Source organism: Caloenas nicobarica, chromosome 2, assembly GCF_036013445.1.
Source record: "Caloenas nicobarica isolate bCalNic1 chromosome 2, bCalNic1.hap1, whole genome shotgun sequence".
In the NCBI taxonomy this organism is placed as follows: Eukaryota; Metazoa; Chordata; class Aves; order Columbiformes; family Columbidae; genus Caloenas; species Caloenas nicobarica.
In genome coordinates this window covers 15,633,429-15,659,894 of record NC_088246.1, presented here as the reverse complement: position 1 = coordinate 15,659,894, position 26,466 = coordinate 15,633,429, and positions in this window count along the sequence as shown.

Here is a 26,466-nt window from a genome sequence, read left to right as displayed (position 1 = left end):
CAAGGAAGTTTTGCTCTGGCTCTAATATTCATGGAAAATTTTGATCCCATGATTTCTTCACTGAGGACTTCCCACAGTGTCCAGGTGAGAGGCAAGGCTCTACAGGAGCAGGTTCTCTTGCTTTTACCTCTCTCACAGATCAGCCATTTCTACTTCTTTCTATGAACTGCTGGTCACAGAAGAGAGCTGAGATATGGGTTTGAGTGATTGTGAAATAATTCTTCACTTTGGAGTCGACTTTACTTTTTAGTTAAGTCAGGTTTTGAGGAATAAAATTAAAGGTGACAGTATTTAAAGTATGTAAACTTCTAAACTGTGAAGAAATTAAACAAGAAGTTATGGAAACAAAATAAAAAATCTTCCCTGAGCTGAGCTTTGCTTGATGAGCTTCAGGAGTGTGTGGCTTTTGCTACTGAGAAGGAAGGCCCTGAGAAAAAGTGCCTAGAAGCATGGAAGCCATGATGTAGGTACAGGCACTGCAATGTTACCAGCCTCCATTCTAATTCCTTTAATGCCTGCCAAGTCCCTTTAACAACTGTAACAAAGCAAGCCTTGATAAAGTAGTCTTATATCTTAATCCAAAGTACATTATATTCATAAACAATTTCCATCCTTCCTTCTTTTTCTCCCTTTTGAGACAGAATAATGTTTTACTAAAAATAGGATTTCTGCTTTCCAGTCAAGAATGTTAGTAGTGAGAAAATAAATAGTTCCCTTCATTACCAAAGTCTCAGAGGAATGCAAACAGAGAAGAAGTAGCAAGCATAAAACCTATTTCCAAAGTATTCTTAAGTAATGGATCAGCCTCTGATCTTCAGATACACATCAGTAAATCCAGACTTTGATCTACAGAAGTACTTGCATAACTTCAAGCATATGAGTAGCCTCTTCACTTGAGATTAGCATGTGGTTAGGTGCTTTTCTGGACTGTGGCTTTTAAATGGAGTGTAAGGATTAGTTATGTATTTTGTATTGTGGGAAGAAGTACAAGGAAGGAAGGAGGGAAGGAAGGAAACCTGGCTTAGGTTAGAAAACAATGAATCCAAACAGAGCTTCCCAGTAGATGATAAGACTTCTGATTGAGACCAAAGAGAAATTAGGATGTATAACAATTCAGCAGCTGTTGGTCTTATATTAAAATCACTGCACTGAAAAATCCAAGAAGAAAAGTTTGACCACTGAGAACTTGGAGCTTCAGGACTATGTGGGATCAGTTTTATTCACATGCTTTCCTTGGTCTGCCCTGCTTCCTGAGCCTCCCTATCAGAAATCCTGTCCCTTGTAGATGTCAGATGATGATGGTATGAATTGTAGCTTCTCTGTTTTGGTCAAAACAATCTGAACTCATTTAAATGGCAGGTCTGAGCTTCTTTTTTTTTTTTTTTTTTAATTGAAGAGGTTCAGGATTCTCAGCTCATATGCTCAGCTTACATGTTATGACCAATTCATACAAGCATTGAATTGGCACACTGGAAGCAGAAATGGCCACGTACAAACTGCCTGTAGATAAGGATATGGGAGTTTCATGTTATACTGTTAATTAGGCAGGGCCAGGGGACATTCCCAGGCACTGGAACTTGATTATTTATACTATGAAATTTTTAGGATGATGCCTGGCATGTTTTTGGCAAAGGTACAAATACCCCAGCTAAACCACTGCCAAGCAATTCCCAGGAACAGCATGGGGAAGGAGTCCTTCTTCATAGGCAGTTTGCATTCAGCCACCCTGTTCTGGAGGGTAAGATAATTCAATAGTACAGATGAGGGCTGTTCTGCATCAACTTGCCTCAGTGCCAGCAAATGTTCCTGGGCATGTTTAATTTACTAATACAGATGTAGCCATAGGTCCTATTCATGGACACCATGCTGATTCAGTTGACTTACCAGTTTATTAAAATCTAGACAGAGCTTGATTTATTGTAAGCAAAATAAATACTTGGAAATGCAGTAGAGGTGAAACCAGCAGGAGCCTGGGAAAAAGTGCAGCTGCAGGAGGATCTGCTTTGAGAATAAACTGCAATAAAAATACACAGGCAATAGATGTAGGGTCATCTAAGGAAATGATGTGTTTAGCTGGCACAAGAGAACAACTATGTTGTTGAGCCCTAGAAGTAATGAAGTCTGATTTGCTACGATTTGTGTTTCTCGGTTGATTGACTTTGGTTTTTAAGGAGATTTGACTAAAGCTTATTTCTATCCTAGATATATTTTTGTATGGTCTCTCTTCTGCTTGGATTCTTGGAAGTTTGACCACATGTGCATCTACAATATTCCTTTCCTTCAGTCAAGTCACTTAGAAGATCTTTCTGTATGTGGCAACTCACTTTACTGAAGCTTGTAGGAACTTGGTTATCTTTGGGACTTCTACCTCTGTCAAAATCAGTCACAGGGGTTTGAAATTTAGCAGATTATAAGCCCAAGAGCTGACTGCAAAAGCGTTGTTTGCATAGCAACAGGGCTGCAGACCCATGGTGCATTAGGACACTGCTCATGCACTTAGCATAGAAACAAAGAGACAGCATGAAAACTCAAGTGGGGAACATGTCAAAACCAATACACGACAATTTAGTTAACAGCATTCATTAATACTTTTTTTAAGACAATTAACTAATTTTAAACCACTATTTCCCTGTTTTCTAATTCATTAACTCCTAGAAGAGGCACCCATGCTGTTCAAAGCATCCCTCTGAATATAGAGCTGAGCTCTTGAAAATATTTATTTTCAGCAACACCAGAAAAATAAAAAGAACTGGAAGAATAATAAAAAATGGATTAAAGTGAACAGAAATAATTTATCAACTGCAGACATATAGGAATGGAAAAAGAAGACTACAAAAGATTCTTCCAAAAATCAAGGGAAAAAAAGGGAACTAAGCACAACTACTTTACACTAACAATACATCTATGTATGTTTGTCATTGTTGCCGGAAAGCTGCCTACCTGCCTGTTGGTACAACAAGGTATTACACAACATAAGGAATATAAGGCAGACTGTTGCACAGGCAAAACGTATTTTTTTTTCAGGTTAGATATCTAACAGGGCTTTATTCCTCTCATTTGCACTGCATGAATCAGGAACAGCTTAGTCTAATTTCAGTATTTCAAAACCTGAAGAAGTAGGAAGAAAATCAATATGTTAGCTATTTACGGGTCTCTTACAATCTTCTGCTTCTGTGCAGGAAATGTATAAGAGGAAAACAGACCTGAAAAACGCCCCTTTGGACAGATGTACGTTCGACTTCCCCAAGCCCCTCTTATGCTACTCTGCATTTCTAAAATCTGTTTCCTATTTCTATGTATTAATATCTATTTCTCTTGCTTAATTTTTCCCAACATTAGGTTTTCAATTTGTATGGAATAAGAATGATGTGCTTGTCAGAGTACCGTTGTCCATTACTGTTTTACATTAGAGCAGTAAATTGCTTATCTGAGGCTACTCAGAGAGTTATTGGAAGAGCTTAAAGTCAAAATTAGGCTTTATGCTTAAGCCATTAGACCCTGCTGACTTTAATAGCATTTCTCCCAACTAAGGAGTTAAAATTCTGATTTTTGACAAATAGTGGAGACAGGTGATGTCAGACCGTTCGTTCCCTTTGTAGACACATGTCACTTAACCTCTGCAGTCTCAGCTTCTTCCACTTTAAGCAATTAATTAATGCAATTAACATAGATAGCTATGTTTACATGGCCTTTTGATGAGATGAAGCACAAAATTGCATATCAAGAACCCTCAGCTGAAGGTAGGGGAACCCAAGGCCTCTCCTCATTCCTCCAAGCAGAGGCCTAGGTTGCTGTAATGATCCTGGACATTCAGCCTGGTCAGACTTGTCTGTGGGAACGCACAGGAGCAACTACACTGTCCTGGCTGGGAGGCCTGCATCGAGGCAGCAAAATATTGACCCTGTGTGGACAAGATTTTAGTAATTCTCAGCCTATGGAATATGTCCAACACGGTAGAGCACATCTAGTCAAGCTGAAGATGATACAGGCTTGGTGGTTCCCTCAATTCCCTGTACTTTATCTCCCCTTTCATCTGTACACCCGGTTGTTTCTCTACAATAAAACTCTGCCACTATGGACTGCAGGTATAGAGGGCAAGGAAACTAAACCTCCTCCCACAGCAGCGTCCTAATTCAGTCAGCCCGTTTAACTCACTGAAGTGGCAGAAAACTATTCACTGTCTCCTCCTGGGTTAGTTTCCCACCACTTTTGGCATTGTGCAACCAGCTTATTTCAGGTCAAACAAACACTGGAGCAACCAAAGGGGAAGCTGAGGGATGTCAGGAGCCTGGAGAAGAGTAGGACTGACCCTTGCGGGGTCGCATGGTGGCAGACAGATTTGGCTACCCGGGGAGGGGAACTCAGGTCTCCTCACCAGTGTCAGTCTGGTGTCACCTGGAAGGTGGAGAGATGAAAATGGTGACAGCAGCAGGAAGACTGAGAGAAGAAGGAGGGAAGTCTCACCAAGACAAAAATAAGAAAGATGAACTGGAAGGAAGAAGGAAGCCAAGGGGAAACAGATTGAGAGTTCCAGGAGTTCACTGCCAGCAGATGTTCAAAATCAGATGGGCTGAGGGAGCTCCGTAGGGAAATGAGGGTTGGAAGGGAAATGCATAGGAGAACGGCAGGAACCCAGAGGGAATTGCTGCCAGGTTAGAAAAGGGAGCAGGTTGTACTGACAGGCTCCTCTTAAGCTGCTTTTCTCCCATTCTGACAGTCTGATTTGTTTACTTTACCCCTGAAATTTTCAAGTCACTCTGCTGTGAGGTTTAAAGCAGAGAAAAGGAATAAGCTTGTAGCAGACCCATGTGTTTGACCCTCAGCTCAAGGTATACGCAGGTCAACGCTGTTGCACTTGTGCATCTATCACTTGACAGGTATTTCATTATTTCTGAATAGATATTCTGTACATTATTTGGAAAATACCAGTGAGCCTTTAACCCTGGTAAAACACTAGCTGCAGAACCAAACCAGACAGATCCTTCAGTAACCCCTGAATGAATGGCAGCTCCGTATCAGCCTGCAGCCACTCTATACAACAGTGAGACCAGAAGGAAGGGAATTTAATTTGTTTCTGAAACATCAGTGCTGCTGCAATGCATATTTAGGGAGGGGAGATGTACTTCCTTGACTTTGTTTCACTGACAAACATGCAGATTGTTCAAGGTGAGTGCTCACTGATCCTCCTTTCTCACACATTGGAGGGGCTGGAAGCCTCCTCTACTTGGAGAGTTTCCTTCTTTCAAACTCCATCTGGTTTTGCATGATAATAAGGTTGAATAGCCCGTTTCCCATGTTTGAACCAGAGAGATCTAAGTGAAGAGAGCTGTGGAATCCAATGATTTTGGAGAAAAGAATCAGGTAGCAATTTTTTTTTCTGGTTTTCAAATACAAAATTGTAGTCTTTATTATAAAGTAAAATTCAACAACTAGCTGGAAGTATTTTCCCCTCCTTATATGAGACATTCATTATGTAGCTCAGTTCAAGAATATTGTGGTAACCTCAACTTCACCTTTAAACCCTCTTCAGATTAAAAGGAGAGAGACAGAGAAGTATGTGTTCTTTCTTTCTTTCTTCTGGTCTTGTCTTTATTCTTGGATCTTAAAATGGAACAAATTTTCCCATTTTGGATACCTAGTACAACTTTGATTGTACCATCATGTCATGTTATGAGAAAGCTTTAGGCATAGAACGTCCCAGATTAGTCGTGTTAACTACATTTTACAAGAGAAGGCATTTAAAATGACAAAATGATCAGTGAAAAAAAAATTAAAATGTTACTTTAATTTGAAAAAAGTAAAAAATTAATTAGTGTGATAGTGAGCCCATATTAATAGAATGGGTGGCTTGGAATTTATTTCCCTGATGTGATGAATATGTGAGCAGATACCTTTGTCCCAGACAATGTGGAATTATGTTCAAATTCCGCCTGAAGATCAGAAACACTGAGAAAGATCTAGGATGAAAGCAAGTTATGCTATTCAGACCCCTCAAATTTACACATTCTTAAAAACAAGGCTGAAGCTAACATTTCCCTTGAGCTTTTTTCATTTACAGGGTAGATATAACCCAGGCAGATGCTAATTTTTCACAACACTACAGGGAAATCATGATCAACTACATCTTCCATGAGGAGTTTCTTTAATGAATTAGTCAGGAACATATTTTTAGATTTCAGCACTCCATATCTCTTGTACCCATTCCATAAAGCTCAGATTCCATCACTTTTGTGTTTTTAAACAAGTGCTCAAATGGTTATTTATGTTCTGGAAGTGATATCAGTAACAACTTTGCTGCATCCCAATTGAAACCCAAAATCTGATGAATTCTGGCAGTCTCAAGATAGGGCATTTTTAAATGATTTTCATTCTGGAGCAAAACTAAAACCAAATGTCCAGTTCCACCAAAAGAAAAATACTGCTCAAGAATAAGGTTGTCCTTGTAGATAAGAAAATGAAGAGGTCTGACTTTGCCACAGATTCTTTAAAGGTCCTTGAAAAAGGCCATAAAGATGTCAAAGTTTTGTTCTTCCATTGCTAAAGTAAGAATGATATTACTTTATTTCTCCCATTCTTAACCTTTCTGGCCTATTTTGAATATAAATAATCAAGAAGTGGGAACTGCCTTATGGAATCAAACACATCAAATGCAGTACCTTCCCTCTGGCAGTGACTAAGAACAGATCTTCAGAAGACAGTAAAAGATACTCCAGGGAAAGAAGTGGTATCATAATCTACCTTTATGAAAAATTCATTCTAATCCCTAGAAATTAGAGATTGGCCTAAACCATGAAGCATGAAGTTTTCTATCCAGACAAATTTATTTTAGCTATTATAAGTCGCTCTCATTATTCATATCTGTACTGAATCCTCTTCTAAATGCTGCTAAATAATGTGGGAATGCATTCTGCTGGATGATTCTTAATGTCTGTTTGAATTATATCTATGCTATGGGGTATAATTGTGGCTGAGAGTTTTGGTTATCCACACAAAGATAAATAGTTGTAGGGAAGCAAATCGGCAGGGGAGGGAGGAAAGAGACCTTCCATACAGCTTTAAACTTCCTTTCCTTTGTTTGCTGGCAAGTATTTAGTCATGAAAGAAAATGTTGAGTTGCGCATTTTGCAGTGGAGCTCTTTGCTAAACTATATCAAACAAATGAGTCGGCTCTTTTGTATCCTCTTTCTAATTTGAGATGACTCTGAGGCAGCTTTGCTTTCAGAAAAACAGGAAGTTTGGGGATTCCTTTCCTCCAGATCTGATATTTTTCAGTTTCTAAAACAGGCTGGATGAAGCACACGACACCACTGTCTCCCTGTGAATCATTGCTCTGCCTTCACTTGGTCTGGGCAATCATCTGGGGTCAGTGCCAGGGCCCCTAATTACTCACCCTGTGCCTGGGTCTGTGACTTGGGCATCTTTCTGGGTGTGAACCCCAAGTGACAAGAGCAGACCTAAACTTTTCTCTCCTTCAGACAAAGTTAAGCAAATTGAAGCCTTGTTTTCTTTTGAGAATTGAACCCCTTCAAACAGCCATGTATGTGTGTAAAGTCTGCTTGGTTTTTTTGCCTCTTGCCCCCTGGAAGGAGCCAGGAGCAGGTTTACCCACTGGCAAACACAGCCTGCATTGGGGCGCCAGCAGAGCCTGTGGTCGCTGTGGTTTAGTGCTGCGGTGCCTGCCACAAACCCCACGCGCAGCACGGAGAGGGGGGCTGCGCTCCCCACTGCCACGCACCGAGATGAGGAACAGCAATTTCAATCCACAGTGTAAGGCTTACAGAATAAATCGCTCTGCACCACCCCAGATAATTTGCAGGGTACTAAATGGAATCCTTTTAGCAGGAAATGGTTGCATCCAAGAAAAGGGCAGCAAAGCGAGGCTGCTGGACTGAGGGAATTGCCAGCCGTGCTTACCCGTACCACAGGGCAAAGACAAACTTTAAATGAATTCGTCAGTTGAAATCAGGGCCATGCAAAAGCGCCACTGAGAGACGGATGGTTTCTTGCACCCTTCTCCTGTTGAGCTTTCATCCATATCCCAATTTATTCCCCATTACACTGTCTAGAAAAGGACTGTCTGAAAGACCAGCAGCAGCCTGAATGTCGGTGCCACTCAGCCGGCACCAGCCACTGCCCCATTCACCGCGGCCATGCGCTTCGCATCGGCAGCACAGCAGACTGGGAAGTGGTTCTTGTTCTGTGCATCACTGGGGTGAGGTGCACGGGGGTGCCACCGTGTAAAGAGGCAGGGGGCAAAAAACAGGTCTGTCAGGGCTCCTTGCTACAGGCCAAGGGCAGCGAAGAATGGAGAGGAGGGAGAATTGCCCTGGGAAGGGTAACTGGCAGTTTTACATGATGATATTGGAATAATCTGCTTCACTAAATGAGGTGAAGCACATAAATATTCAAAGAACCAGGGGAAAAGAAAGAAGGAGTAGTGGTATATTGCAAAATCACAAAATTGGTTAAGGTGCGAAGGTACCTTTGGAGATCAAGAGCAGGTTACTCAGGAGCATATCCAGTCGGGTCCTTATCTAATTTAAAGGCAGCTTTAAACTGGATGTGCTGGGTAGTGTTGCACTGTGCTGAGTAAGTATCCTGGCTGTTAATCTTCCAGGACTTGGCTCATCCATGCTTACATGGACCTCAGTGACTGCTGTGTAGAACCATCCTGAAGCATCTTTGGTCTATTATGGACAGGCTGGTGCCATTGCCTCTATCAGGAGCCTGGTAAGGCTGCAGGCAGAGTGGGCCCAAGAATGAAAAACCTTTCCAGAATGATATTTCAAAACCAGCCTTTTTGTTTTGGCTTGGTGTATTGCAAAACTTTAACAATTCTTATTATTTGTTCAAAATGCTACACATAATCACTATTAAAAAGACTTATTTTTATTTTGTTTCTATAAATGTTATAATATAATCCAAAATCCAAACATGTAAAAGGAAAAGCGGTGTTGAAAATAAGTTATTGAAATATTTTACATTTCTTTAATGTCGGTTTTAATGACAAAGACATAATTCTGTAACAGGTGAAGATTTGAATATAGATGCTTCTGTTAAAAAGTGCTCAGCAAACTGTAGTTCTATTTTAATCATGGGTAGAAAAAATTTCTCCCAAAGGACATGGTTGTATTTCCATTAAAATCTTAAAATCCAGTCTCATGTTCTTTGGTCAAGCTAAATTCACTCATATTTCATTTGGATTTCTTCCTGAATGAAAGGTGCAAGATTTAAGCTCAGCTTGGATTTTTGAAAAGAATTAACAAAAACATAAGTACAGATGGGTGCAGCAGCTCTCTCTCCCATGAGAAAAAGAAATAAAATAGTTTAGTGAATATCTTTCCCATGTGAATTAAAAGGAATATATATGTAAAACTGCTTTCAGTATACAAACTCATAAATTCAAAAGGAAATTGTTAAGGATCTGAGCAGCCTTCACGCATACTGATTTCAATAAAAATTGAAAATACTCAGGGAAAACACCATCATCCCTTAAATAAACTATTTTAAAATTTCTTCATCTTATATTCTGAGCACAACTCAGGACGTTTTATTTGAGATGTGGAACTGGGACTGTGCTGCTAGAATCCTACTGCCAGGAGCTGGCTAGCAGAGCTAAACCACATCATGCAAAGAGACCTTGGGATAGCTCCAGTGTTCACTTTTTAGGAGAAAAAAGCTATAAAGCCTCCACCCTGATATCTTTCCAATCTTCCTTGCAGTTATTCATAGAGTAGCCCATTCACAGTGGTAGAATTCAGCAATATTAGACTAATGCCTGTGTAAAGGGTAAAAGAAACCACATCTTTTAATTTACTTTATTGCAAGCTCTCTGTGTACAGTTTATATGCAAGACAAGAGGGTAAAGATCCTTAGAAAAAATATCTTTGCAATCTAGCTACTTTGCTAAGAGATAAGGTTACTAAGACACATAGGACAATACCAGCCACACAACATTAAGAATATGATTCTCAATGGCTTTAGCAAACTTAAGCAAATCCTTTTCAGCAGTCTGACACCATAAATGAAGTGTTTGAGATGGTATCTTCAGCATTTGAAAGAGCAACTCTGACACGTACTTTGATTAGGGAAGCTGACATTTCTGTTAAAGTTCAGCAAGTCACAGAATCCTCTTAACATATGGCCAAAGATTACAATGTTCTCTTCTGAAAAAGGTGAGTATGATTGCAGATCTCATAACTTTCAAAGTCAGAACCAAACCTTATTGCGTCTGCTTCACTTTTTCATTCTCAGCAAAACAAAGAAAGATGGGGAGACAGATAAAATACCAAAGAAGAATAATGATAATAATAAATCCCGCACAGACTTTGAAGATGTAGAGAAGACAAGAAAGCAATGTAAATTTTGCTATTATACAAATATTATGGTACTGAAATTGCTGAGATAGAAGTTGAAGAATATTTTGTATGATATTATCACTTTTCTGGTTTGATGACAAACAAGCCTCAAACCTAGAGATGGGAGTTGAGCCATAGTGTGAGATTCAGCAGCCAATTTTGCCCAAAGCTCAGATTACCTCTGTTCACATCTTGAGATTTGAAGGTCCAAAGAAACACTTGCAAATTTACAACATATGGACTAGAAACTAGGCTAGAAATCCTGCCACAATAGAGCTTCCTGGAAGGCTGCAGTATTGCTGGGTTGTGACTGGATCCATATACTGACAGATTAATCTTCACAGGACTGGATTAAACCAGAAAGTAGAAGAATGCAAACCCTTTTATGTGAACACGTAAAAGGATTCAGTTTTATTCAGTTCAAGGTCTGCGGAAAGGATCTGGTAATTTCTTATTTATTCAAATCAATTTACCCAGTGCTCTTGTTTTGTTCTTCATCTATCTAAAAACATAAGAAAGATCTCTATAGGAAATAAAAAGAAGCATTGAAGTTTACCATAAACAGTACGTATTTATGTAGGGCTTGCAAATGGCATAGCCTGAAGAGAAAGATGCTCCATTTATGCTATCTGCTAGCAAGCTCTCTGTATAACTGCACATCCTAAAGCACGAGAATAAGGACCAATCTTCAGAGTTGTTTAGAAGGTTTACAGTTGCTTTCATTGAAATAAATGTACTGGAAACAACAGAATCAGGAAACGGTGAGAAGGCTACAAAGTTTGCATAAAGAAACTGTTATGCAGGTATGCCAGTAGAACAATTGTTTGATGTTGCGTTACAAATATATATATATATATGTATATATTTATTTTTAAGGTTCAGTTTATCCAACAACTTTGCAATTAAAGAACAAAATGCTGGAATTAATTCCTGAGATGCAAGTGGAAACTTTCAAACAAATGCTAAAAATTTAATCAACGTTAGATGTCAGCCTAAGATGTGGCTGGCTTTTTAAAGTAGGATTTAACTTTGTTCTTGGCCGTCTCAGCTGTAGTACCAGAATTGCTTCTCACAACATTTTCATTTCAGGTACCAGATGGAACCTGGAAATACAGGACAACATGAAAACTAGAAGAAAGCATGCTGAAAATAGATATTTCTGATGATTTCAGATTAAGAAAAAAAGGTCTAGCCTCTTTTATGGTGACTCTTAAGCCACAGCATCTATCAGGACAGGATTTTGGGGGAGGACTGCCCTGGTAGTCCAGTGATGGAGCCAGAGCTCCATTGCACAAATGCTTTGCAAATACTTGAGTGGTGGGCTGTTTTTTGTGTTTTTTTTTTTTTTTTCCCTGGAGAACTCATGATGTAAATACCAGCCAGAAAGATACATGGCATTTTTTGCCTCTGTTCTTTCTATTGCCCAGTGTTGCTCCCAGCATCAGTCTTCCTGTTGGAGAAGAAGTTGAGTCTGGATCCTGGACAACATGGAAAGGGGAACCAGAAAGGCAAAGAGCCTCTTCTCGTTTCCCTTGTGCACCCACACACAGACCATCCTTCACCAAGAAGATAAAGTTTCAGTATTCAAGGAAAATAAAAGCCGCCTGTAACTTACCCAGAGTAACAACTACCTGTCTGCAAACATGTGAAATGGAATGATAACATCTTTTGATCATCACATCACAAAGCATAAAATAACTTGTACTCCCTGTAATTTATTACCTTTGAATTTTTTTAGGAAACAAGTGTTGTTACTGGTGAAAAATCCTAAACTGGCAGCCCTTCAAAGAAAGTTCTCAACACAGGAGTCATGGCTCACCCCCTCATTTCCCCTCCCAGTCCCTGACGCCAGCTCTCCCAGTGGCCTTTCTGATGAAACTGCTCACAAGGAAGGGGTAGGGGTGGGAATTAACACTCTGCGTCAGCACAGGCCCTGATGATGCTTCTGGTAAGGGCTGTGGCTTATTCCTTGAGTAACCAAAGAACGTCATCCAAAACCTTTCTCAAGTTCTCCACAGAACATGACACCTCTGAAGGATTTTATAAAAACTCTTTAACTGTACTTGAAGATTTGGGCTAACAACAATACTTAAATTTCTTTCCTAGAAATGTTAGGTGCAATGTTGGTTTTGACTCTTTAAATTATTTTTCTAAGTTCAAATACTGAGCAGTGTTTCCAAGATAAGTTGAGAGCCATGGTTAGGAGAGCTCTGGAGGTTCAGCAGCTGAAGACTGGAATCTCAGCTCTGCTTACTTGTGCTCTGAGGAATCCTGGGCAGTAAGTGAGACTACCCACCGGTCCTGATTCTTCAGCACCTGGGATGGACACTTTGAATGGGATAAGGATGTAGCCACAGAGGATTTCTGGAACACAAAGGGAATGCAAATGCAGGATATGTTTGTGGGAGGGGTCACTGCATGAAGCATTCAGCTTCCTTTAATCAGTATTTGGCTTCAATTCCAAATAGCATTTTGCCTTCCTAGTAATCTCCTGATGGTGACTCCTGAACATATTTCATACGAGATGCAATGCAGTTAACCATGTGTTCTGATGGCTTTGATTTTAAACTTTTTCTTCTACCAAAGATGTGTGGGACATTCTTGGTGAAGACTATCTGGCTAGTGTACTATGAACAGGGCAAATATCTTTCTCAAGTTCTCTATTGCAAATGGACTCCAATCCTAAAGCTGGTGATGTCATGAGAATCTTTCCCTCGACTTCTCAGAGCTTTGAACTAAGTCCATGATACAAACACTTCTTCCAGTCCTCAGATGCTATTTCAGACTAATGCGTGCAAGAAGTTTAACTTTCTCCACAAACTTCGTACATGCGGAGGAATGTGAAAGAGAAGATCAAATGGAAATGGAAATATTATTTCCGAGAACCAGGCCAAAGGTCCTGGGAGCATGTCCTTCACTCACGGAAGTGTGGTCAGTATGGGGTGACTCCAGAACTGAATTTTATAGTGCCTTAGGTGGAAGGGACTTTTCAAGGGCAAGGTAAAGAAAGAAGGCCAAAATAATAGGCCAAATACCAAAGTCTTATTCAGTGGAAACTCCCCCTGAGCTCAATGGGAGTTTCCTTTGAGAAAGGGCAGCAAGGTTTGGCACATAAAGCCTGCATGTAGATTTAGCAAAAAAGGGAGTTGCCTTTTCAGATTGGAGCAAAAAAAATTTCTTCTCTTATGAACAAACTATACATATGGACCTTGTTAATAACTGGGGGTTCCATAGTGTTTATCTGTTCACCAGCATATTTATTTCCCCTAACATCTAATGTACCTTCGACCTTTAATATAGTATCAACATTAAGCAAACAAACTAATAAAATAACATGGTTACCAAAACTTATGAGTTTCTCTTGTATTGTCGAAATACTCTTTGCAGTCTCACTCATTTCCTCTCAGGAGAGTTTGGCACTCAGTCTCCAGTACATAAACAAGCCCAGGAGCTGGCCCAAGCCAGATGTTCTGCACAGCTAACTGCAGAAGATGCTTTAGAATGAAGAAAATATAATTCTACCCAAAGGACCTGGTCTCTTTTTGGGTGTTCTATATCCCTGTGCCTGGCTTTTTAAACATCTCTCTCTATCCTTCTGGAGAAACAGCCAAACAAAAGCAATGAGAAAGCTTACTATTTTTGTGCTGTATTTCTAATGAAATTTTCTGTTGACTCTGAAGAGTTTCTTGATATGCATGTGATTGTTCCTGATGCAAATAAGATGTACTAGAATTGTCTCTGTTTTGCAGGTAGTGAGTTGCATCTCCTTGGGGGGACATGTGCATTAGGTCAGGTAGTAAAGAAAGCCCTAGGCAGAGCACTATCATCTCGAAATTAGTATTGGCCATTAGCAGACCGTTGCAACTATATTGTTTGGGGATTTGAGGTAGGTCTTGCAGGGAGAACTTGTGAACTCCACAGCCTAGCATTTTGCGCTGTAGACAAGCCCATGTCTGAGTCTCAGTCCAAAAACAAAAAAAGAATTTTGCTCCAATAGCTTTTTTTTTTCCCTTGAGCCTTTGCCACAGAATAATCCTTTCCTCCCTATAAACTTTTACCTTTAATTGCCTTTTTGGGGACTCTTATCCACCTACTTGTTATTCTTCATGTGAAATAATTCCGACTTAAACTTCTATGTTTTACATCAGACCTACAGTTTTAAAATATCCCCCTTTGCCTTGTTTTTTGGGTTGTTCTTTAAGTGATGTGAGTTTAATGCTGATACTGCATTAGTGATCAATCAAACCTTTGCCAAGAGCACACACAAAATAAATAAATAAATAAATAAATAAATAAATGCTCCAGTATATTTTGATGTGCCTTTGAAAGGAGGAAAATTCCTTTCACATGGCCTCTTGTCCCTAGAAATCTACAAGTTTCTTTGTCTTGGCAAGTGGCCAAGCAGCACTGTGATGTACCATTTTTCTTGGCCAGTGTTTTTAGGTCTTTTGAAACCAGACCAAGTGTTCACGTGGTATTTCTTCATTTAACAGCTGCAAGACAGTGACCGCAGCTGCATGTGCCGTGAAACACAGCTTCCATCTATAGAAAGGGACGTTGTGTTTTTGTTGTTTTGAGATAGCTGACTAAACAAATTCAAACTCAGAGCTGATACAAGCAATGCTGAGGCTGCCTATGAAGCCATTTCACTCTACCTATAAACCTTAGTGCTTCAGAAAGCAGAGCCAGAGAGGGGCCTTTGCAGGGTGAATATGTATGTGCATGCTAATATTTTACGTGCATAGGACTGAATTAGCTTCTCCCTAGGTGAATGCCATGCAAGTGGACTGAAGCCGAACATCTGTAGCCCACCTGGCAGCAATTTTTGCAAGCCCACACTGCTTGGTGCCTCCCCTCAACCCAGTCCAAGTCCCTTGAGGTTACAGAATTGGCAGCCTGTTTAAATTGACCCCGTTTGGAGTGATCCCTTACATCATTTCATTTCATAAGCTGTTAACTAAACTATTTGTGAGATTGGCCCAGGTTGCTTGCCGACAAATTGCAACGATGCTTGTAAAAAAGAGAAAAAAAGGGAAGGGGGAAAAAACCCGTCAAAACACAGTTTGTGTGTAAGACAAAGTCAGCCAGGAAATATTTATGGTGGGTCCTGAATGATCAGACATTCTGGAAGTGGAAAGGAGGAACAAATGTTTCCCTGTCTGCTTGTTAGGGGTTTTTGTGGTGTTCCAGTGAAGAGCTATGAGGTTTTTGTGGGGTTGAGATATCTGAAACTAAGCCTGGCAGGATGGAAAGATTCTGCCCATGTTTAAAAAGACACCATGCATCTGTGCACTAAAACATGCTGTTTTAAGACCTTAGTAATAATATTATTAACTAGTCGTTGGTGGTTTGAACATGAACTGAGAGTGGAACAAACCCAGTTTAAAAGCCATAATAGGAATAGTACCTCATAACATCTGAGGAAAAATTCCCAAGGACTTAAACGATTTTGCCAAGACTGGAGGATTTAGGCACTGGTCAGTTAGGTGAACGTGGCTCCCTGATAGATGTACTTAGATACAAGGATGTGTGTCAGTTTTTTTATCCATTCGTTTAGGAATGGCATGACCACATTGTGAAAACAGGATTCCTGCCCAAGAGGTCACCTAGTCCACACACAAAAAGAAATAGATAGATGGAACAAACTGAAAAAGACAGTATGAGATAATAGCTATGGTTAGCAAAGCACACTTTTAACTTTCTCCAATTTATTTTTCCTTTTTGTTCTTGTAGAACAGCAGTGGCTCGAGGCTTGCAAGCAGCTGAAATGTGGCTCCTGTACTGGGGCTAAACATGGGCAAAACGGGGTGCTGGGGTCGTGCAGGCAAGGCTGTGTGGGAGCTCTGCTCTGCCGTGCAAGGCCAGGACAGGCGAGGCGGCTGAAATTGCCATTTGGGGGGGTCACCGGGGAGCTGAGCAGAGCGGCCACTGCAGACCACCCCGGCCTCGGCTGTGACGGCAAAGCCCAGGGGAGCAGTTAGTGCTTCCTGCCTCTGGAACTCTCCTGGAGGTCCCTTCTCTTTAGGGTCTCCGAGGTGTGCGTCTCATGGCTCTCAGCCACGCAAAGATCTGGGCACGTGGCTCGTAGGGTCAAGAGGAATGGCCACCCTTGTAGCAAAACTGAAGCTCATCTGTGTTTATTGGATTCTTTCGGCATGCTGTTTTTACTGAGGAGAAGCCATCTCACCCCGTCTGCTCTCCCGGCGCAGGACACAGCACACTTGTTTAGCCCCTCCTGCAGACGCTCAGAATCCCACTCTGTCAGTTGTTTTGCACTTATGCCTTTGCACCTGGTCTTGTGCTGTGATGCCATTTTAATGTTTAAAAGCAATGGATTGATAAAATGAAAGGAAAAAGGATTACACATTCTACTAAGGATTTACTTACAAAATGCAATCAAAGGTTTGCTAACATGTTCATAGATATTTAAGAAGGGTGTAAGCAGTCCAATGGGTTAACAGGTTGCTTTTATCCGTGGTTCATCACTAACAAGAGTACCTCATACCAGCATGCTTACATCCAGCTGTGGCAGGGCCCCTTGTGCCTATTGTGTAGTCAGGCATTATTAATAATTGATTAACCCTTTATAAACCACTTAGATGTGGAATCTCTCTCTAAAGTGGAGCTACAGGAGCTAGTCAAAGTGGCTATTAGGCAACCTCCTTCCTGTCTGAGAAAAACACATTAATAAACTAACACGTGCATTCAGGTAAATCCTGCTCCATTTTTATTCGGAGAATCCTTTTGTGAATTCGATTTCTTCTTTGGCTCTTTCTCTCTTTACTCAAAAAAGATTTCAATTTGTGGATTCAGGCTGTATGTTCTGTGAAAGGGTTTTCTACCTATGTCATTTATTAATTCACCAATCTTACACAACCTGGACTCCTCATGACATACTGGGAATTATGCGCATGCACTCCAGGGTGCGTAAGCTGTAACGATTTCCCCACATAAGGCTGCCAATAGGTTTGTTGTTGAAATGTGCTACTGTACAACAAGCCTGGGGGGAAAACTGGTGCAAGTTTGATGAGTGGCTTTGTTTGAAGACCTGTAACCACGAAACAACTGAATCTGTGTTATGGGTTTATAGAATCATAGAATCACCGAACGGTTTGAGTTGGAAGGGACCTTTAAAGATCATTTAGTTCCAACACTCACCCACTCCCCCACCATAGGCAGGGACATCTTTCATTATATCAGGCTGCTCAAAGCTCCATCCAAGCTGACCTTGAACACTTCCAAGGATTGGCCATCCACAGCTTCTCTGGGCATCCCGTTGCAGTGTTTGAACACCCTCATAATAAAGAATTTCTTCCTTGTAGCTAACCTAAATCTACCCCTTTTACTTTAAAATGGTTACCCTTTGTCCTATCACTACAGGTCCCGGTAAAAAGCCTATCTCCATCTTTCTTATGAGCTCCTTTAAGTATTGAAATACTGCAATAAGGTCACCCTGGAGCCTTCTCTTCTCCAGACTGAACAGCACCAACTCTCAGCCTTCCTTCATAGGAGAGGTGTTCCAGCCTCTGATCAATTTTCGTAGCCCTCATCCGGATTGTCTTCAACAGGTTCCTATCTTTCTAGACATCATAGAAGTTGCAGGTGTGTCTGCCAGTGGCCAGGGCTTTGGTTTCATCATCCACATTGAACCCAGGGAGGCTATAATTCTTCAGAAGTGCAAAGCATACCTGTTCTCATAGGCTCCGATGGAAGGACCTCTCTCTCCTCCCAGGCAGCATGCCATAGCCTGCCAATAGCAGAGAAGGGATAAGCACACATGATTTACAGTAACTTTTAATGGAATTCGCATGATGGCTTAAAAGCTTTCTATATAACAATGTTTGTTCCAACTGACTCATAAACAAGCTTTTCTCTAGTTAAAAAACACAAGTGCATGAACTGGGAGGCATCAAAGGGACTTGGTTTGACAACAGAGGCTGAGTTGCACAATTGAAAGGCAATACTGGCAGCATGCTCAGGGGATTCACTATGGAGGTTTCATAAATTTAAAATAAAGCACCTGCTTCTATTTTGAGTCCTCTCTATTTCTGTGCTACGACTACTCCTTTGAAACCAAAGATATTGATATATTCCATGCTGCAGGGAAATCAATAAAAACTTTAATCACAAAATTAAATAAAACCAAAGCTACTGGCATTACATGGTAGCACTTTTGAGAGGAGCAACACAATGTTTTATGGTTCTCCTGCAAATGGACTTATTACTGACATAAAAAAAAATCCATAGCTTCTTAGAGCTACTGGGATAGAGAATAAGGACCTTCCCATCATTTTGAGTTGACATCTTAGTGGGCTTTAGTGCAGTTACAGAGGAACAGCAAGGTGTGTGTTCTCAGTGATGCAAGTGGTTTGACAGAAGGACTTTAGTGGCTCTTGGATCCTTTGTCACGGTCGCTGAACTTCCTCAAAAAGTTTGTGCCACCATCCTATCCCATTCATCATTTATATGCTTCCTAGGCCTAATCATGAAAAAGCAGAGTTGCGAAGGTAGTGACATGCCTGTGAAGTAGCAAGGTGTGCTGCACAGCAAAGAGGCACACCTGAATCACACATACGTGGCAGTACATTGTATCAAGCAAAATTCATCTAGAAATGTGTTTTGGCAAATTCTCAGGTAGAACAGTGCAGAATGATATCAAGTAAACATAAAACTACATTAAAAATCCTTATTTGTACAAAAATTTAAAAATTCTTATATGTGTAAAAATTCAAAGCTAAGAGTTTGTTCACAAAAGGTACCTGTTTTCAAATTAATCCATTTCCCGGAAAAGGTGTTGTCAAAGTGAATAATTAAGTCCTTTTACATGTTAACATTAAAATATGAGAAGAATAAGGATGATATATAGAGTAAGCTTCCCTGAAGCTGAATTTTTCTAGGAATTTCCAGGAAGAACCTGGTTGTAGATTTTTTATTTTGGACAGAAAATGAAGAGGTTTCATGGTTTTCCTCTTTCCAGGGGAAATGTTTTTAAATGTGAAATATTTCTTCACAAAATTGAAAAAAGAAATAAAATATGCATTTGTACACAATTCTACTATACCCGCCACAGACTTTTATTTCAAATTTTGCAAGAAGCTGAGGACTTTATTTATAAAGAGAAATATTTTCCATTTATAATCTTCATATTTCTTTCTATTATGATCAGTATTTGTAATAGAAGAAAAAAAAAATCAATTAGTCCGAAAATTATTAGGAGCTTTACACCACAAATGCCATATATCATCTACAACAACAGAAGTATTTAACCAGGATTCTGTCAATCTATAGCTGTTCTTCCCATTTTTGATCTGATGGAAACCTGTGGAAAAGGAATAAATGAGAGATAAATTTATCTATTTAACAAGCAGAAACAGATCATTTTCCTCCTTAAATAAGTACATGTATTCAGAATTTGTGGTGAGTTGACGTCAGCTGGCTGCCATGTGCCCAGCAAGCTGCTCTGTCACTCCCCCTTCTCCACAGGACAGGGGGAGAAAATTAGGAAGAAAAGCTCATGCATCAAGATTGGGTTGAGATAAGGACTAACAGATCACTTACCAATTACCATCATGGGCAAAACAGACTTGACTGAGGGAAAATTATTTAATTCATTGCCAATTAAACAGAGCAGGATAATGAGAAATAAGAACAAATCTAAAATCACCTTCTCCCACTCTTTCCTCCTTCCCAGGCTCAACTTCACTCCCAACAATCCTACCTCCTCCCTTCTGAGTGGAGTAGGGCGACGGGGAATGGGAGTTGTGATCAGTCCGTAATGTCTCATTTCCGCTGCTCTTTCCTCCTCGTGTTCTTCCCTCCTCCAGCATGGGGCCCCTCCTGTGGGAGACAGCCCTTCACAAACTGCTCCAATGTGGGCCCTTCCCATGGGCTGCAGTTCTTCACAAACTGCTCCAGCATAGGTCCTTTCCATGGGGTGCAGCCCTTCAGGAACACACGGCTCCAGTGTGGGTCCCATGTGAGGCCACAGGTTCTGCCAGAAAACCTGCTCTGTGTGGGCTCCTCTCCATAGGCTGCAACTCCTGCCAGCAGCCTGCTCCTGTGTGGACTCTTTGTAAGCGTCCTTCAGGACATATCTACCTGCTCTGCCATGGGGTCCTTCCCAGACTGCAGGTGGATCTCTGCTCCCCTGTGGACCTCCAACGGGCTGCATGGGTACAGCCGACCTCACCATGGTCTGCACAACAGGCTGCAGGGGAATCTCTGCTCTGGTGCCAGGAGCACCTCCTGCTCCTTCTCCTTCACTGACCATGGTGTCTGCAGAGTTGTTTTTCCCACATATTCTTAAATATGTTATCACAGAAGTGATATCAACATCACCAATGGCTTCAGCTTTGGCCAGCAGTGAGTCAGTCTTAGAGCAGGCTGGAGCCGGCTCTCCCTGACATAGGGGCAGCTTCTGGTGTCTTATTACAGAAGCCACCCCTGCAGCCTCCCCACTAGCAAAACCTTCCCACAGAAACCCAATATAAATATACACACAAATCTACAGAAGAACGAAAGAAGAGACTGTTTTCTAATATTGTTTAAGATACAAGCAAATACGTGTATTCATTCTAAATCTAAGCAGTTTTTTTGCTACTTTGATAATGACTTCAAAAATATGAACAGAAAAATTCATCAACAATGACAGCAACTCTTCCTCAATGGATGTCTTTATTCTATAGGTTTTGCGGCAGGGGAGGAACAGGGACTGCAGTATATAAGCCTTTGTTCTAAATCAGTTTTGGATTTATTCTGGAATGATGGACAGTTCCCTAGTTTTTGGTAAGGATGGGATCTTTAATACCAAGTCCTGCTCATGATAAAAGGCAGAAGGAGAGTAGTGCAACACTTCCAGATAAGCTTACATATGCCTCATTCAGATCCATTTATGCTGAATATGTTCAGAGATGTTATTATCTTTTCCGAATTATCACAACGTTCTGCAAAGAGTTGCTCTGTAAGACTTACTTTGAATTCAAGGACAAAGAACAGGAACCACCTGTTGAGAGACATGCCGATGCCCCCATTTCCAGGGTACAGACTAGCTTCTAGAATGTTGCTTTTCTTGGAAGTAAGCTTAAGGGCAGAATTTATATAAGAACCCATTAGGGACAGACACAATTGGATCTATCATAGAATATAATGACTTTCTGAGCCACATGTCACTTTGCTTTGCATCTTGCAGGCAGTTTGTGAATGGCAGTTGGTGAGACAAGATCTGCTATATATTTTCCTGTAGAATATTGAACATGACACAATAAAGTCTGATTTTAATCTCAAGATAAATAATAAAAAATAACATAGAAAAGCTGTTAGTAAATACTGTAAAAGGAAGAGCTCAAGGACATTTTCTGATAGTGTAGTTATTTATAAACCTCTCCTTTCCACATGCTAAAAGACTCATTAAGCATGAGGATTCTGGATAAGGGCAAGAGAGTGCATTGTGCAGTAGGTAGCATGAAGTAAATATTCAATAGGCACTGGCGGGTCCTTGTTCAGGGACCAAACTCGGGAAGTGATGTAAACTGTTCACAGAGCACTTAATTCGATTCTATCAGAGATTTATTTCAGCATGTGATTGATGGAAACTGACTAAGTGGTAGTGTGGCAAAAGTACAAAAGCTATTGAACTATTAATGTTATTTATAAGGACAGGACTAACCATCATAAGCAAGGACCAATATGAAATGTTTGTTTGCTTATTTGGAGTGAAACTCCTTCCTCTGTGAGGAGCCAGCCTAATTACACAGGCTTAACAGAAGCTAAGGACAAGTGCAGACTTAACCAGAGTCAGCACAGGCTCAGCTCCACGCTGTAAGTGTTGCGGGAAGCAGGCTAGGGCTGAGAGTTCTTGCAATAGATTTTGGAAGCACTTCGGTCAAGAAAACATAAACTCAAAGGTGCTGAACTTCCTTGGATTCAGAAAATGTTGTTCTTCATCTCTGACCCATCAGCTGCACTGGGCTTTGCCATTTAATCTCTCTTGTTAAGGACAGCAGGAACGGGTAAGCAAAGTGGAGCAGCAATCAGTATTCTTTGTATCTGACAACTATTTCAGCTCCCAAAGAAATCACCTCTTTCTTGGGTCCACATTTCCTGAGTGCTTGGAAACCACGACAATATAAATATGTGCCAATCTAGTGGTTAGCATAATAGCATATTGTGAAATTGTATGTAAACATCAAACTACATTGATTGGGCAATTTCCTATCCAGTTATTCTTGAATTACCACTTCCCTGAATATGTCTTTAAGGAATGTCTCATCTAGAAAACAGTCTGCAATCTTTTATTCTCTTTAGACCCAGTTTATTCAAAATATTCCAACTCCCACGTACTGGTCAATATATTGCAGCCTCCTGAGCCAGCAATAGTAATCCAAATTGCTGAGTGATTGGCCAGCTACAGAATGCAAGCAGGAATACGGGTAACTGATCTGTAAATATTTGTATGAAATAATTCAAGAACGTCTTGCTTGCGATTTACTGCATGAGCTCAATCTATAACCCATTTAATACCATTTCCCTGATCTCAGGCAAAGAGACCAGACATACCAGCATTTGAGCACAGGAAACCCCATGATACCATTTAACTTGTAGGAGGAAGGAAGGGTTAAAGTCACAGGTGGTCTTGTAATTCTTGGGAAAGGTTCCACTTCATCTGCAGGTCTCCTCAGCAACTAAGCAAAGCTAACCGATGTGTCAATCAAATTGTAGTGAGTAGAAGTCAGTCCAAACATCTGCCTTTCTTGTCTGGTTTCCCTGGGTGTTCTGCTTGGATTTTGCTGCATAGAAATACTTTACATTAAAGAGTTTGCTCACTTCACAGAGAAAGGCACAGCAGCTTCTTGGACTTCTGTTTTGTTTGCTTTAGCCAGACGGTCATCTGCATGACAGAGAACATTTTTTAATTTGATGCTGGTGCACTGATTAACAGCACAGATCCCTTTAGATATCTGTTTCTTAAGACTTGCCAATCAGCAAGATTAAGCAGTGAGCTTGTAGTAATTTACTTCTAAAGAGTGAGCGGGTGACAGCCTCATATCAGCTAATGTTGGCATATTATCTACTAAAAGAAAAATGAAACCAAATATTTTGTCTCCTAAGAATCAAAGTAGGAAAGAACAGGAGGAATGTGTGGCATTTCTCCCCAATGCATCAGGCAGTCATTTCCCAGATAATAATTAGGTCTCTTTCCTTTATTGACATTGTAGGCTGGATTTATACAGAAAATAAAGTATTTGAAGTAATACGATATCCGTTATCTACTTTCAAGTTTACTCAAAGTTCATAGAGGCCAAGGAGAGTTTTGCCTTAATAGGGCTTTGAATCAGTAGTTGTTTTGCTCCATGAAGTCTCCACTCTTCGATTATCTGCAATACTTACATGATTTTTTTCTTGTGAGAATAGGCTTTCTGACAGTTTTTGCAGGTCATCAATTTAAAATAACATCTAAGTATCTTCCAACTGGCTAGATCCTAACTCTGACCAGGATCGGGATGTATATTTTTTTTTATTTCCACACAAATTTTAGCCAGAAGAATCCACACAAAAAATACTTGTTTTGTACTTTAGGTCCAACATTATCTTATCTATCATTACAACCACATACCGCCAAGGATCTCTAGAAGTTCAGGTGAACATAGAACCAGTTCTGCCTCTCCACTAGGCCTGTATGTCTAGTCCCCAGACAGCAACTGAGACACTGTGATCTCTTGGCCATGTCTGCTCTAGCAGAAGAATGAAATGACAACTAGACAAGAGCACCGTGATTATGCTCCTTCCTTCCTGATTGTTGACTTTATCTGGGTTATCAGCTGGCTTCAGTGGGTCTACACAGTGACCAAGTTCAGACTCCCTGCTGTTGGGTTGCACTGGACATGTCCAGCCCTGCCCATAGCCAATGCACCCAGCACGTGAACATGAGTATGAACCCTACCAGTCACCAAACCTGCCTGGGCTTTGCCAGAGCAGTCCCAGCAACTCAGCAGGACAGTCTCAACGGGCAGGCTCATTAGGGAGTGCGGGTGACACCTGCATGACACTGTGGACATTTGACTGTGTCTATACCGAGCAACTAACAGCCACTGAGCACAGGATCAAGATCTGGCTGATCACTGTCCCCTCTGCTCACTGCTACAGACTCCCTGGTGCTGCTTGGAGCTGCCCAGCAGCAAGAAGGGATCAGGCACTGGTACCATCAGGGATGTCTCTCCTGTGGGAGAGCATCTGGCTTTGTGGAAGAAGTTCTCCCTTCCTTGCTTTGTATTCTGCTCCTGAGGACAAGATATCTCCTGTTACTGTTTATATACACAGGTATAGTAAAACTTTCTTGCATGGTGTCTGAAATATTAGTTTGACGCTACTTTTTCTTGTCTGGTCCACATATTAATTTAACTGGGCATATTTTCCCTCTTGAGATCAAACCATCTTGAGTGTCTGTTATGGCAATAAAATGTCTCATGCTCTGTCACATTCCCATTGTTGAGTGGTTATAGGCAAGCTGAGTCACAGTGGCACTCAAAAAAAACAAAAAAGGAAAAATGTCACATCTTTAACACTCCAGCCAAAATGTGATTTAGAAACCTTCTTGAGAGTATCTAAACTCAGAGGATTTGACGGGAGTGCCACAACACTTGAACACTAAGTAAACTGGAAGAATAGGAGATAAAGATGATGAGATTGTCTTAGGACTTTAAGGTTGCTATTATTTATCCTTTTATGAAAAATGTGCATGATTTTCTTGAGGTGCTGGACTCTCTGTGTTGTTTGTTGGATGTTGTAGCTGCTGCCCCTATCTCAGCTTTTTAGTTTTTCTAATTGGTGAGGCAATAACAAAGGGAAGGTGGAATGTGCAATGCAAGTGCAAAGCACAAGCCAGGCTCATCGATTTTAGTGGAAATTAAGGCCCGCATCTATATTTTATGCTTATGTAGTACATTCCATCTTTCACACTTTTCCATTTATGGGATAATGTCGTCGCTGGAGATAACACATCACATTCACTTCTATATTATTTAGTCATGTAATGTGATAGTGATAAGATCAAGATGTTTGGCACTAAAATCCCAACTGTTTCAGCAAGTGCTTCATGGTTGCTTGGGGTATCATATCTGTTAACAAGCTTGTTCATCATCTTTGCTTTTTTCCTAGTGGAACAGGTAATGAGTGGTAACTTGTGTATCTCTTTCTCTATTCATCCACTGCCCTGTTACAGAAACATTTGTCCTTCATTGAATAAGTGTAAATCTTTCCTTAAGTTGGATGTTGTGGTTTTGTTTGCGTGTTTGATTTTGTTGTTGTTTTTGTTGTTGTTGGGGTTTTTTAATTGTTTGTTTGTTTTGTGGGGGTTTTTTTCTGTTTGTTTTTGTTTTCTTCACGTTAAAATCTATAGACTAATTCACATAGGAGTTTTTCATACAGAGCTGCAAATCCTAAGACAAAGAACTGTCTGGTGCTTAAATATAGGACAGCTGGGAATCCTTGGTCTGACACAGACTAATATAATCACATACCACTCACTTTACCAGTCTTTTCTTCCATTTTTCTGTCTCTAAAAATGGGACAATCTGACATTTACCCTCCTTGTGGTAACATTGCACATCTTAGGATACATTTGTGGAACAACAATGTTATTAGCATAGCATTGTTTACTCCTGCAAATGTTGATTAAAGACACTGGAATTATCAGGATGATAACAGTAAGGTACAAAAGGAAATGAAAATGAGTCTTTAATCACTCTCTCCGTGTATAAAGGAACATAGATAAGGCCATTCCCAACCACAAGCTATCAACAAGACATTACCTCGTGAGTACAATTTTGTCACACATTTTCTCTCTGGGGATTGTATTTGGGCAAAACCTCATGTTTGCTGCCTGCTGCCACAGGTTGCTAGCCTGGAACCATGCTCTCAAACATAATGAAAAAGATAAAGACAAAGAAAGTTAATGACCGCAGCATCTCATATGGGTCTCGCTTCCACAGATCTGGTAACCTGGTATAGAGCTGCTTTCATTACATGCAGTAGCATGCTGTGGCTTCAATTACACGGGTGCTGCTGTGTAACTGCTTTGCCTACTGACATTAAGATATTGCCTAGATAAATA